The sequence below is a fragment of the Amia ocellicauda genome, chromosome 20 (genome assembly GCF_036373705.1).
Source record: "Amia ocellicauda isolate fAmiCal2 chromosome 20, fAmiCal2.hap1, whole genome shotgun sequence".
Lineage (NCBI taxonomy): Eukaryota > Metazoa > Chordata > Actinopteri > Amiiformes > Amiidae > Amia > Amia ocellicauda.
In genome coordinates, this window is record NC_089869.1 from 3690036 (window position 1) to 3704826 (window position 14791).

Here is a 14791-nt window from a genome sequence, read left to right on the forward strand (position 1 = left end):
ATGAGCTGGTACTAAGTTTAAGATAAAACAAATACATATTTTTTTCCAAAGCAAACAATGAACTATGTCTGGAATACTGTTTTGGAACAGTGTGAGTACCTTTTATCTTTTTAGTTTATTTCCAATGAAGGACAGCATGATTGTATCATATTTCCCATTTCCCTTTGTGGTTCATTTTTGTGAAGATGCCCACTGCCATTTATTTTTTTAATTATTATGAATCTATGTTTTATAGTCTAATTTATAGAATTATGCATAGTATTAGCACCCATTCCAACAGCTAGACAAATACACTAACTCAATAAAGTGGCATGAAAGATGCATGAAATTCCCTTGGAAACAAATTCAATACACTTGCTTAAACAGATCGGAGAAGCAGGATAATTTCCAGAATTGTGAAATAAAGCTGAAAGTAGAGATATGCAATATTATAAGAAAGCAATCTTCTATCTGGGTTTGGCTACACAGCCTATTATGCATAAACTGTGGGCATAGATATGCAAATTACTATCTTAGTAATAATGAGGTTATAGGAAGCATGCAGTTATGAGTGAGAGCTCCAGTCCTTTTTAGAAAAAACGCATATCATATCTCTTCCACTGATTTAACCAAAATTATTATTATTCAGTGGTGTAAATTTGGTTTCAAGTAATGGGTGGGCATGTGTTTCGAGTCCTCCTTGGATGGGAGTGGTTGTGGATTTGTCGAGCAGAGTTGTTGAGCAGCGGGGAGCAGAGTTGTGCGGGTGGAGGGGACTCTTTAGTATTCTTATGGAGTGGGGGGAAGCATCCACTACGCCTATGGAGCTAGGCACACATTATGGGGAGGGGGGCAATGTTATGTTCTCTCAACATTGTTAACTCTCAACCTACACCTATGTTATTGTTGTTAATAATAACAATAATAATAATAATAATAATAATAATAATAATAATAATAATAATAATAATAATAATAATAACTGGATTTAACTTTCATGTCTGTATTAATTGTACAGATATGCCAGTAAATGTTTTCATATGTGGAATTGCAAAGGATTATAACCTCTTTAATGCCTTCATTATAAGGTCAAGGTGTCTGTGCGGAACAGATAGGGATATTTATTTTTTAATTTTGATGTTTTCCTTAATTAATTATTAAAAACTTAATTATTCTGCTTTCTATGCAGTACCAGTGTTACTGTTGAAGCTAGAGGAATTCTGAACAAATCTGATTTCCACTGTGAACTATTAAACTGCGAATAACGTATTTACTTTCCCCTTTTATTATTTTTAAAAGCCAATTTAATTATATAACTAAAGATATCCAATATTTGTTTGTCCTTTTTGTGTGAGTTATGATGTTTGATGGATAACTTTTTAGTACAAATATGCTGAAAATGTAAATGGTGGGAAAACGTTAATCCATTCATTGGGCCAAATATTGAAACAGCATTCTACTATGCAGAGAAAATCTATAGTGTTACAAAATGGCACAGTCATTGATCATAATCCATTAAACATTTTAGAAGAAACAAAAGCAAAACCCCTGTAAAACTCAGTTTGTGTGGAAACTAATAGGTGAATGCAATGCGTTTAAAAAATCTGCCGAAACATTTTTACGACCTCATTACAGTGTATATGCACAGGCAACCTTTACATTAAGTTCACTTGAAGGTTTACCATATTGAATTTCTGTTATTTGGCCCAGAGTCATTGTTTGTTAATTAGGTTAGGTGACACTATAAACTTTTGAGCAGTGATGTGGAAATTACATTATTGGAAAAAGTCAATGTCCAACTTAGATAATAATGCAAAAAGCAATTTTACTGTGATTGTGCTATTTATATGGTGAAGTGACTGCAAATGAGGAACAGTTATTTTATTAAAAAGAGGCACTGTGCATTCAATAAATCTTTGGCAATGTGTACATTTGCTTCATTCATAATTTAAATGGCAAGTGATGCATTGATTGAGTTCCACAATGCGTTTAATGCCAATATTATGTATTTATCGGGTTTTACTCTACTATTACAAGAATTTTGGCACCATATTCTATTTAACACTGATTACATTATATATTGAAATGAGGAACTAGTTGTTAATTTCAGTTATATTTAAGTTCCTACTACTCTTTGAATTGCTTTATCTATGGATGTGCACTAAAACATCAAAAATGTATGCCTTACTCTATTAAATTGATGTTCAGTGGGCTATAATTAAAGCAGTTCCATGCTTGTCAGTTTATTTACATAAGGTATTATGGCTTTCTATTATAGTATGACAGTTATAATAATTTTGAATTATGATAGTAGTAGTAACAATAACAACAGTGTGTATTACAGTAATAAAAAATAACAATATAAAAAAGTATATAAAAAATCTGGATGCTTAGGAAAAAAAAAAAAGTAAGCATACATTGTGAGACTGATATACTGAAACTTCAAATTTCACATGTAATGCACATCTCCCATTTAGTGGGGAAGACACTTTAATTGCAGAAGTCATTGGCCTTTGTACTTTGCTGCCTCATCCACAGAACCTCTAAGGCCAATGGGATGATTTGAAAATGTGACCTTCAGATAACCTCTTTCTCTTTACACTGTGTGATGTACTCCTTAAGCAGCAACATGCTGAGAAATGCACATGTTACCAGAAGCCAATAGAGCCTGCACAGCACACAACCTTTATTGCAGCACATATAATGGAAAATAAATAATACCTGCAATATGAAGCTTTGCCATAGACTTAGTATACAAATGGAAGTGATCAAACAACTTAGCAATATAACAAAGTGAGTTTCTTCAAGTGATGCTTTACTTGCAAGAGGTATCGCAGGGCTTCCAAAATGTTGTTTTTTTGTTTTTAAATTAAACTTTTCCCCTTTTAAATGCTCCAGTTTTCTATTAAACTATTAAAACAGCATTTTGTTATTATTTGTATGATTTTTTTTTTTTTTTTTTTTTTTTACATTCCCATTTAAAACCAGACAGAAAATAGCTTTAAGATGCCCCAAGTAATGGCAAGATATACTCTTGTAAACACCCAGAAGCCAAGTGTACTAAACAGATCCTATCCTGGATTTGGGTTCAAAGCCTGATTTTGAGCCCATTTGCCTTGTACTAAACAGATCAGCACTGCACTGGGCAGGATGAGGATTCGAGACAGAATTTGAGCTCAGTGCAGTGCTGATCATGACTTATGATTTTGAAAAGTTGGAAGAAATTAACCTGCTTCACTTTATCTGAAATAGACAAAATAAAAAAATAAAAAACACTGTATAAGAGAGATTGTTTTTGTTTTTTCCAGCTGGCAGTTTTCATCAAGTTATGGGTGGTATTATTGATGGTGATGAATCTATATTAGTGGCATAATTCATGTCTTTGGTAATTGTTTAATGAATAATTGTATCTGTTTTATACCAACAGACCAAAAAAACCCCACTGTTACTTTATCTTGTGGGAGAACTGGCCCCAGGTGTTTAATTGTGCAGCAAGTTGAGGATTCCCTAGCAATCTCTCTCCCCAGCTGTATACAAGCAACACTCTGCCATTTTTAATTATAATTTCTAGTTACCCTACTTACCATAGTTGGTGTTTGGCACATCCTGGATTCAAATGCATGATGTTCAAGCGCCAGGATTATCCAGCAATCTGGATGGAATAGTTTTACCTAATGAGCAAATTTGGGTCCTGCTGAATTAGTAATCTTTTACAGCTCCTTATCACTGTTCCACCTGATAATGATGTAAATTAGTCATACTGAATATTTCATTTTGAAAAGCCCAAACCTCTAATCTAAGCCCTAATCTGCTTTTGGAATGTAATAGAACACTCTCCTGACAATAGTATAGGTTTTAACGCTGTTCCCACCAAATGTATAGTTATACCTATGGGCATATGTTGCCGAGGTTAACAGAATCATTCGCCTCCCATTCAATTTCCTGTAGATGTCACGAACATTTTAAGATTGTTGTGTTTCTAAGACATTGTTTACACATAACCATTTTCTAAGGGCAGGGTACTACCCTGACTGTCCGGTTGCTTAAAACACACTTTCCTGTAGAAGGTTTTTTTTAACAACAAAAACCTTAGCCATGAAGTGAGTGGTCCTCCAAGATAAGGGTTGCCATTGCAGAACAAGGGCCTACTGCAGCAGGGGTGAGATTTAACCTTTCACATGTTGTAGGGCAGCCCCATGGGCAATCTCAGTTGATATTTAACCTTGCTAAACATGTATGTGTGAATATGTTAAAAGAAGGAAACTTGGAACCAGGGCTGTCAGATTTGATAAAGTTTCTAATTAAATTTGTGATTTAACAGTGTTATAACTTGAATATTCATTGTTACCAGGCACACAGTGGAATTAATTTAAAATAAAATGTAATTATTCTATACACTACAAATCAGTTGCTAAATGTTAAACAAACAAACAAGGAAGGACATTAATTAATGAATATATTATACCATAGGTTATGCTCTTGTCTTAAGTTTGTCAGGGTTATTCATATTTCCCACATATATTTTTACAGTAGCCCCATAGGCAAAATGAGTATATGTCTCCCTTCCTAATATATTCCATTGCTCATAGTTTTAAAGTTTCATTTCAGGATATGAATTGGATTGGGAAGAACTGTTAAAATATTTTGCATAAGGGTAATTGGTTTTTCATGTCTCTCTTAAAAAAGAGCATCAGCAGGTTTTGTACCATTTGTTTTATTTTAGCTGGGGTGGGTATTTCATTTTATACAAAGAACTTGAAAGAAAGAAACTGTATGTTTATATATATTTTAAAAAAAAAATTCCCCGTCATCAGCAAAAGCTGTTAGAATAGAATGGTGTCTCCTGGGTAGAGAAGTGTTGAAATGTCTCCTTGAATAAACAGAACTATTCATCTTACAAAACGTCAAGTACAGAATGTATTCTAGTATCTCGGGGATGCATTCTCCACAGATATTCTTCAAATGCATCCTAAAGGGCTGACGTTGGTGTGACTACATGTTCCATCTAATGTAAAATTGAAAAGTTTCCTGAAGAATAGTATCCAGAATAGGGTACGCTGAATGAGACTGCAAACAGGATATTATCAAGTTGTTGTAAGGCAGATAGAAATAACACCTTTTACCAGAAAGTTTGTCACATTGTGTGAGACAACTCATTCCACTGAAAGATTAATAAAGAAGGTAAAGATAAATCAACTGTTTTCTGGAGTTTGCAAAAGCATTGTGTTTTGCAAAATCCAAGACCTTGCTTGGAGCTCGAGCATCTGTTTACTAACATGTCTACAATATTCTTCAGATCCAGCATCTTTTAATTTTTGCACATACATACATAAATACATACATACATATATACATACATATATACATACATACATACATACATACATACATACATACATACATACATACATACATACATATGGGGTGCTGTTCAAGAAAAAAATATTGGTTTGTAGAAATATACATTGGTTCAGTTATATATATATGGGTAAAATGTATCCAATCTATTCCTATCAATGTATATATTTATAAACCAATGCATATGTATGTGAACCAATATATATCTAATAACCTATATATATATATATATATATATATATATATATATATATATATATATATATAAAAATGAACCAATTTTCTGTGCCAATGTATACATTTGCTTTGTCACTTAGCCAACTATGTTATACACACAGATTAAGTATTATGAACTGTTAACTATTTAATACTTTGAAAACATTTTGGAGATGGGAGTTTTTACTAAAAAAGGTAAAGTAATCAACATATTTAAATTTTAAAAGTTATAATTTTAACTAGGGACCAGGGGGGCAGATAGCTCTGGCAATGGGAGATGTTCTTCTAATGAAAGAAAACAAAGGGAAACAAGGGGATGAATAAAAGTTGAAAGGATACACAGTTTAGGAGAGACAGGCATAATTGAAGAGGGGGTGGGGTAGTATTATATATCAGAAATGACATTGAGGCAGAATAACTCAAATTAGATACTGCTAACAAAACAATCTTTGTGGGTTAATCTGGAGGATTAGTGGAAGGAGTGTGTTACAGACCACCCAATTCAGATATTCAGAAAGATGTTGCATTGTACAATGTAATCAGGACTGCATGTAGCAAGGATGTGGCTGTTATAATGGGGGATTTTAATTTCCCAAACATAGACTGGGAAAGCCCAGTTGGGACTACAGAAGCAGAAATAGAAATGGTTGAGATGGTAAATGACTGCTTTCTAACTCAATTTGTCAGGGAACCAACCAGAGAGACAGCATGCATTGATTTGACATTTTCAAATGACCAAGATCGAGTCAGAGGGACACTAGGTTAGAGAACCAATGCTGAACTGCGATCACAATATGGTTAACTTTAAGGCATACTTTCAGAAAACAAGGACCAAGTCTAAAACAATGGTCTACAATTTTAGAAATGCAAACCTTGAAGGTATGAAGCAGTACTTAGAAGAGTTAGACTGGGGCACACTGGATACAGATTCAGTCGAAAATGGATGGTTATATTGAACAAATATTCTACTAGAGGCTCAGGATAACTTTGTACCAAAACTTACCAAATTAAGGACCAAAAAACACTGGCCATAGAAAGAAATAGAAGGAAACATAGCTCTTGGAGCTAAAACTAATGCAAGGAGCTTTTTTCATTACTATAACAGCAAGAGATCAATAAAGGTGTTAGGAGCATCATAATGAAAACCATATTCTTGGTGATAGTCAACATTGTGACAAAGAGGCTCCCTCAGGTGCTTCTTGCACACTCTTGAGCAGGAATGTTACTGTCTGTTCAAAGTGGTTTCTGGGTTACCAGGGTCAATGTCTGTAATTTATGCCATATAAAGTGCAAGTCTCGTATTCCAATAGCCAGTCCAGGGTTCAGTACACCAAAAGAAGTTCCTCTTCCAAACAACGCACAAACCAGCTGTATTTAACGAGCATCCCACTAAAGTTCTCTTATAATTTCTCTCCCTACAGGTTGTTTGATTCACTGGTGCATGCAGGAGGGGTAAGGACAGCTATCAAAAGATAAAGCCATGGAAAAAGTGCAAATGCTAAATGTCTGTCTTGTTTTCCAATACTTAAAGTGCCAATGCATATGTCACTTCTTTGTGCAAATGTGCTTCAGCAGTGTGATCATGTATGTCTTGGGTAAACAGACAGTATTGATAATTCCAAAGATCAAGTTCAAGATACTTAGCTCGCCTGGAGAGCCCCTTCCATCTGCTCCAATTGCTGGTTGCCAAGTCCACTGAACTCTATGGGGTCCCGACCAGGTTTCATCTTCTAATTTTATCCACAGAGCGCATCACGCCATCTCATACTGCCTTCCCCTCCAGTGCATGTCCTCAATACTGCTGTTATGCTGCATGACCCATTACACAGCCCGTATCCAGCGTATATAGCTGGTCAACCAGGAACAGGGGATGTGCCAACTGATTGGAAAACTGCAAATGACATACCTATCCACAAGAAAGGGGCCAAAACTGAGCCAGGAAATTACAGACCAATCAGTCTCACCTGTATTACTTGTAAAATGTTTGAAAAAATGATTAGACAGAAAATAGAGGAGCATCTTAATGAAAACCATATTCTTGGAGATGGGTTTAGACGAGGCAGATCATGTCTTACTAATTTATTAGTTTTTTGAACATGCAACTGCAGCTGTAGATCATGTGAAAGCATATGATATGATATACTTAGATTTTCAGAAAGCTTTTGACAAGGTTCCACATCAAAGACTGATACTAAAATAGGTGGCTCAGCAGCACAGGTTATTCGAAGGGACTTGGATAATATTCAGTTGTGGGCCGACACCTGGCAGATGAAATTCAATGTGGACAAGTGCAAGGTAATACATGCAGGTTACAAAAATGTCCACTATAATTACACTATAGGAGGAATAGAACTGGAAGAAGTAACGCATGAGAAAGACCTAGGAGTCTATGTGGACTCCTCATCCAAACAATGAAGGGAAGCAATTAAAAAGTAAAAAAGAATGCTAGGGTATATTGTCAAAAGTGTAGAATTTAAAACAAGGGTAGTAATGTTAAGATTGTAAAATGCACTAGTTAGCGCTCATCTGGAATACTGTGTACAGTTCTGGGCACCACACTTCAAGAAAGATGTCGCTGCTCTAGAGGCAGTTCAGAGGAGAGCAATCAGACTTATTCCAGGTCTGAAGGGAATGTCCTACTGAGAGACTAAGGGAACTGATCCTTTTCAACCTGGAACAGAAGAGACTACGTGGGGACTTGATTCAAGTCTTTAAAATCATGAAAGGCATTGACCACATCAAACCAGAGGAGCTTTCCAGATCTGCAGGAACACACGTGTCCCAGGGACACAAATGGAAATTGGGCTTCAAGGCATTCAAGACAGGAGACACTTCTTCACACAGAGAGTTGTCACAATCTGGACCAAACTCCCCGGCGATGTGGTTGAAGCCAGCAATTTGGGAACATTTAAAAATACACTGGACGTAATCCTTGGATCACTTGCTTATTAATGGACACCAAACAAGCATGATGGGTCCAATGGCCTCCTCTTGTCTGTAAACTTTTATGTTATCATGTTCTAATTAAGACTTGCAGACAAGACTGTTTTTATGCAATGAAGATCCGAGTGAAAGTTTTAAAATGTTGTAAATGCACTTGGCTTTGTGTTTCCTTTTTTTGCTTTACCATGTTATATCTGAATTCACAATATATCAGATCATGTTATATCAGGGTAGACATGTATATATAATATATATGTCAGTGAAAATACATGTTTATTTTTGCTATGGAAGGGAACCTTTAAATTTGTTAAGTAGTTATGCTTATGTACACTTTACACTTGTGGCTACCCTGCGAACGGTGCTATACAAATAAAAATTGATTGATTGATTGATTGAATTTCAGAAAATCAGTTGATTTACATTTTTATTTATTTTTATTTTACAGAATAATATTACTTGCATTTTGGGTTAGTAATTTGAGGACTTTTTTTTTTGTGAAGTTCAATTGTAATAATTTTGAAATTTGCAATGCTGCCCATCCAGACTGATATAAGCTTATGAATTGGATATGACTAAACTTCTATTAATGTGTGTGGGCAGCTTTTTAACTCTAGGATTTGAAGAAACACACAACACATGGTTGCCACAAAATAATTACATGTTGAATCTTTTTCAACACTGATTACCAGGCCATATCTGGAGACTAATAGTCAGAAAAAGCAACAAAGACAAAATATTCTGAAAGAAGTCTGAAAGTCTCAAATGTTTTTTGTCTTTTTTTTGTATGACATGAAATTATGTATTTTTCCTGCTTTTCAGGAGCTAATATTTTCTGTAATGTACTTAGGAAATCAGATGTTTTAAATGTAGAAATAACAGGAGGATCACACAGTATGCATCAAGCCCAACATTTCAAAAAGCAGGAAAGAACATAATGTATATTACACCCTGCTCCTTCAACGTGATGCATTTCTTTGTTTCTTGTACATAATGATTTTGTTTTGTCAACCTGCACTTTTAGTGTCTGATATGTATTCATGTCCCTTTCCTTTAAAAGGTTCCAACTGATATTTTCAAAGCCCTTTCAAAATGTATGTTATTATCTGCTACTCTACCTTCAACCTCACAATTTCTCCGTCCTTATTGTTGGACAGGAATTAAATAGCTTTGGTTCTAGACTACACATCTTTAAATAGTGTTCAAGATTCTCAACAAAGACGAGTATTATATTGTGCCTGATATTATACCTAATGTTGAGGTTAACCTGCAGTCAAAATTATAAAAATAAATAAATTCAGGAATCGAAGCAAAAAGTATTTTATGTAGTCCAGAACCCAAGGTCATTAGAATTCAAAATATTTTGGAGAAAGAATCAATTGAGTATATATTACTGTACATCATGCAAACTTATGGTTTTGTCCTAATGACTAAAGTGTTTTATTATAACTTGAAATGTCTTCCTGTCACATCCTTTGGATTTCCTACCTTGCACTGTTTGCCTGATCCCAGACCCCTCCTTGACCAAGCGTTACGGATTCTCATTGACTCTGTTGTTTGCCGGCCAATGACCTTTCCCCTGTTCTCAGATTCCCCACTCTCTACATCTGGGTCCCGTACCTATGGTAGTCTCCCCGTTACATTTCCTGGAAACACATCTCCTGTCTATTGAGGACAAGTTACTTGCGGTTCAGCACATTAAAAATGCAATGTGTTTAAAAAATTGCTGAAGATTTAGAATCTGGAGTTCAAACTATTTATAACTGGAGAAAGAAAAAGAAGGGAACAATGTTGGTATCTGAGATAATGGACTGATTAAGAGAGGTGATTCTGAACAAATAGATTGACCTCAGCTTTTGTGCTTCTTGATTTAGTCTGTGGATGGAACACACTTGAATATGCGTGTTTATTTTTCCCATTTCCTTTTATTATTATTTATATATTTTAATGAACCATATAAATGTAATTATTCCCTAGTCGTTATTTCTGCATAGTGAAAACTTACATATGCTTATTATGGGAGGGGTTTATATAATGTAATTCATAAATTGACATATGAGCTATCAGGGAGCAATAGTTCATTTTGTCTTGGTCACCATACACATATTTCTTAAATTGTTTAAAAACATCTTTTGTTTAAAATAAATGATCAATCACAACAAAAAGGGAAGATTTGAGGATTGTCAAAATTGGAATTATACTTGCTTAAGTTGTTGGAGGTAGGGCCACAGTTATTTTAACACCACTGAAACCCAGCAAGAATGCATCAAAATGTATACATTTGACTAAAGAAAAAGAGGCACAGGAGATGATGATGTGGTCCTGTATGGTGTTCTGGTGACCTAAATTGATCTCTTAGAGCCCAAATTCAAAACCTGATATATAATATATTATTTTAAACAAATAATTATCTGAAATTGCTTTATGTATTTTTTTTTATTTATCTCCTGATCTCTGCTGATCATGGGTCGGATTAAATCAAAACTTTGACCTACCCGCTAATAGAAAACTATAAACCTGTACATCATAACGGTTACATTTATGATTAGAAGAAAGTGCCATCTTACTGAAAATGAAGCTGCAACTGAATACAGTTCTGTAGATTTCTATTAGCGGGTGGGTCAAAGTTCTGATTTAATCCGGCCCCATTATATAAAGTATTTTGTTTCATGTAGGTTATGCCAGATTCCTCAAGGGTTCATAAAAGCATTCCAAAAAATTAGAATTACCTGAATACATAAATATTTGAAACACCCTAACTCTTCATACCATTTCACTTATAAAACAATATTCTAAAATAGCAACAGGCACTGAGTATGCTGGGTAACTACTATCATAATTTTATTGATACAATGTTAGAAAGTTTAGTGGAGTGAAAAGTATAGCGTCTGTCAGATTCAGACAAGAAACATGTAGCAGATGAACAAATTGCTACAGTTTTAATCCCCATCTGTTCCCTCAATAATATTCATGTACATCTACTATGGGTTTGGGAATTCTGAGGGTTTGTTAGTGGTAGTATTCAGTCTTTGGTGGAAAAATAAATGTTAATGAAACTTAATTGCTGCCATGAGTTTCAAATCTTTAATACATATCCATTATTTGTAATCCAAATTTGGATTTTTTGTAAATCTCAATTTGTGGCAACTAAACAGCAAATGTATTTCCATCATTAACATTTGATTCTTTAGAGCTTTGGTAATGATATTTGTGGATGAGAATACCCCATGATCCCCAGCATATGTTTCTTTGTTGAACTGGACTGTATTGCTTGCTGTGCTTGCTCAAAGCACTTATGTAGACTACATATCTGATCTGATCCAACCTGATTAAATAAAGGATTTGGATTAATTGAAGTTTTTAGAAGATTCTTTAGTAGCTCATGAAACAAACAAGATTATAACGCTTGACTACATAATATTATTGAAAGCCAAAAGAAAAATAACACCATGGTCTCCATAGAATCAATGTGATAATATATTACTGAGATGCATACAACATGATCTTGCCAAGTGTTTTTTTTTAGTTGTACATTGTTGAAAAATGGTGTATACCTTTTTTTGCTATCAATATTTAAATTGTGTGACTCTTCAACAACTCTGCTTGCTCAAAATGGTTTTAAACAAAAATAAAGTTTTGTTTTATAAAATTCAGAATGACAAGAAATTCATTATGTCCAGTGGCATATTTAGGGCCATTTTTTTTATTTCTGAGTGGCTAAACCATCTTCACCTGGTATCCAGCTTTGATAGTGAAAGTGAAACAGGAATGGAATCCATGTTTTTTTTTTTTAGCATCAGATTGAGACCCTGAGATTTGCATGTCAGAATTTTCTAATTGGAGGCAAGAAAATGAACATGAAGTGCAACTTCAGTGGTGTATATGAGGAATATGATCTTTTATGGACATTTTTAAATTGTTTTAAAAAATAAAACTGAAAGAAGGGGGTAGCAGGATGGTAGTCTTCATTGAGCAATTAAGTTCATAAAAATATTTAACTTAAGTTTCTGAGTTAAACTAGTTTCAATGATCTTCTATCATTGTCCCTCAATTTTTTATGCCATATTGGGCATGCCAGCCAGTTGATACGTGACCAAAGTTGGTCCTAGATGCTATTGGTTGCAGTGAAATTTGATACCTTTCATGGATTTTTGCAAATAAGCCAGTTATGACAGCAACAGGGGACGGACCTTTCACTGTGCTAAAACTACTCAAAACATATTTGCGCTCCACTATGAAAGAAGAAAGAATGAATGGGCTAGCGCATCTATACATATATAAGGACCTTTTTAATTTATGGAGATGTTATTGATGAATGAACTCCGACATCAGCATTGGAAACAGCTTTGGCTATGGACACCTAACATGATCAGTGATCAGACAAAACTTCACAATAAGTTAAGGAAACTGAGGAACATATATACAGGGGCAGAGGGAAGCAGGTAACAGAGGTAGGGAGTGGGAACCAATGGGAGAAGAGAGTGATGGAGGAAGTGCACATGGTGACTTGGAATGTTAATTGGGTGATTGAGAAATGTCAGAAGATGAGTTCAATATTCTGGGGATGATGACCTCTGGTGGCGAGCTGGGGAATAGGAGTGAGGAGAAGTGAGAGGGGATGTGAGAGAAGATGTGACAAAAGTATTCAAAAGGTATACAGGATGTGAATTCTTATTAATTATTCGGATATGGGGAAGTAACTTTCTGAAAAGCAAGTCGATTTTACCTGTTTTTGTATAATTACATTCCCTTCCACTATTGCGGTACTTCTGCTTTAAGATATTTTTTCTTTATTATTCCATTGGAATGTGATGAAAGAGATTAGAAAATCTAATAGAAAATTCATTATTCATTTTTCAGTGTTGATCATTATGTGTACTATGCATGTAGATTAAATTCCTTTTGTAGTTCAACAACAAAGTCTTCTTAAATTGAATTCTAGGCCATACAAGGGAAGTGTATACTGAACAATTAAAGGTGCAAAGTTGCAGCATTTCATGTGATCATTAAATTAACAATATTTAAAGCTTTGCTTAATACTTAATATTAATGCATACAGCAAACAATATATATTGTCCTCATCAAAAAATATCTTATCAGATTGAGTTGTGCATCAACAACCTCAAATTTTACCCAATGGTTTTAACACAATGGTTTAAAAGGAAACTTCTAAAAACCACACACACACACTTGTCAAAGAAAATAATAAGATTATCTAACAATACTGTTCCCAATCAACTACATGTGTATACAGTATACCACATATAATGAAGATGTGTGTCTGCTTAATTCATTTTAAACCCCATGTACCCATGGAAGGTTATATTTCAGGAAATCTGAATACAATACATTAAGTGGCTATAATCTGAACAAGTCTGTCAATGTAGCTTTTGGTCATTTGTGTACCAAATACTGTATTGATTAGAATAATGTCTCATTATATTAAATTAAAGCAATATAAAGACTCAATACAGAATAGTATCCCTTATTATATATGGATACCAGCCCAAGCTTGATAGTTATATTTCAATCTAGTTCCTTGAACTGAGTTGAGACAAGGTGTGTGTAAACATTTGACTGGCACTTAATAGAAAACTCTCAAAATATATTGATAAGAATAGTTTAATGAACACTATTTATTAAACTAAATGAAAAACCTAATGGTATATTTCCAATGAAGAACATTAATAACTTTCAATACAATTATATTTAGTGTGTATTTCTAATTTAAAGGTACTCCACATGTCCCTCATCATACTTCAACTTATACATTAGGCTCAGTATACTGAAAGAAGCCTTTTGGAAAATAGCTTTTGCTGGATGAGTGAATGAAAATGTGCAGAGCAACAATCCCTTGTGACCAGACTAATAAAACTATATAATATTGGCCTTGCTTGTGCTGAAATCTATGATTTTGCAATTACTCTCACAGCCATCTATGCTTCCAAAATACTGGTACATACAATGCTTTCTTATTCCTCAAAGCTACCCATTAATGGAACCAAAGGCATCTCTTAAGAATTAAATAAAAGGAAGAAAAATGTATCCTCCTTTGAACATTTTAATTTAATGCTGTAATTTCTCATTTTTCATGGTTCTTTTTTTATTTTTCATAATTGCTCTTTAGTTGCAAACAGGAAAATATAAGTTGTAAGGTTGGGATTGATTGATTTCTTATTGTATGGGACATAATAGGAGTATGTACCTATGTAAAGGCTTAAACAAACCTAGGAGTTTGTTTTAATGTGGTAAATTATCTTTCAAGTCGGAAGCACTGCTCAAGGGGTAGGGGTTTCTG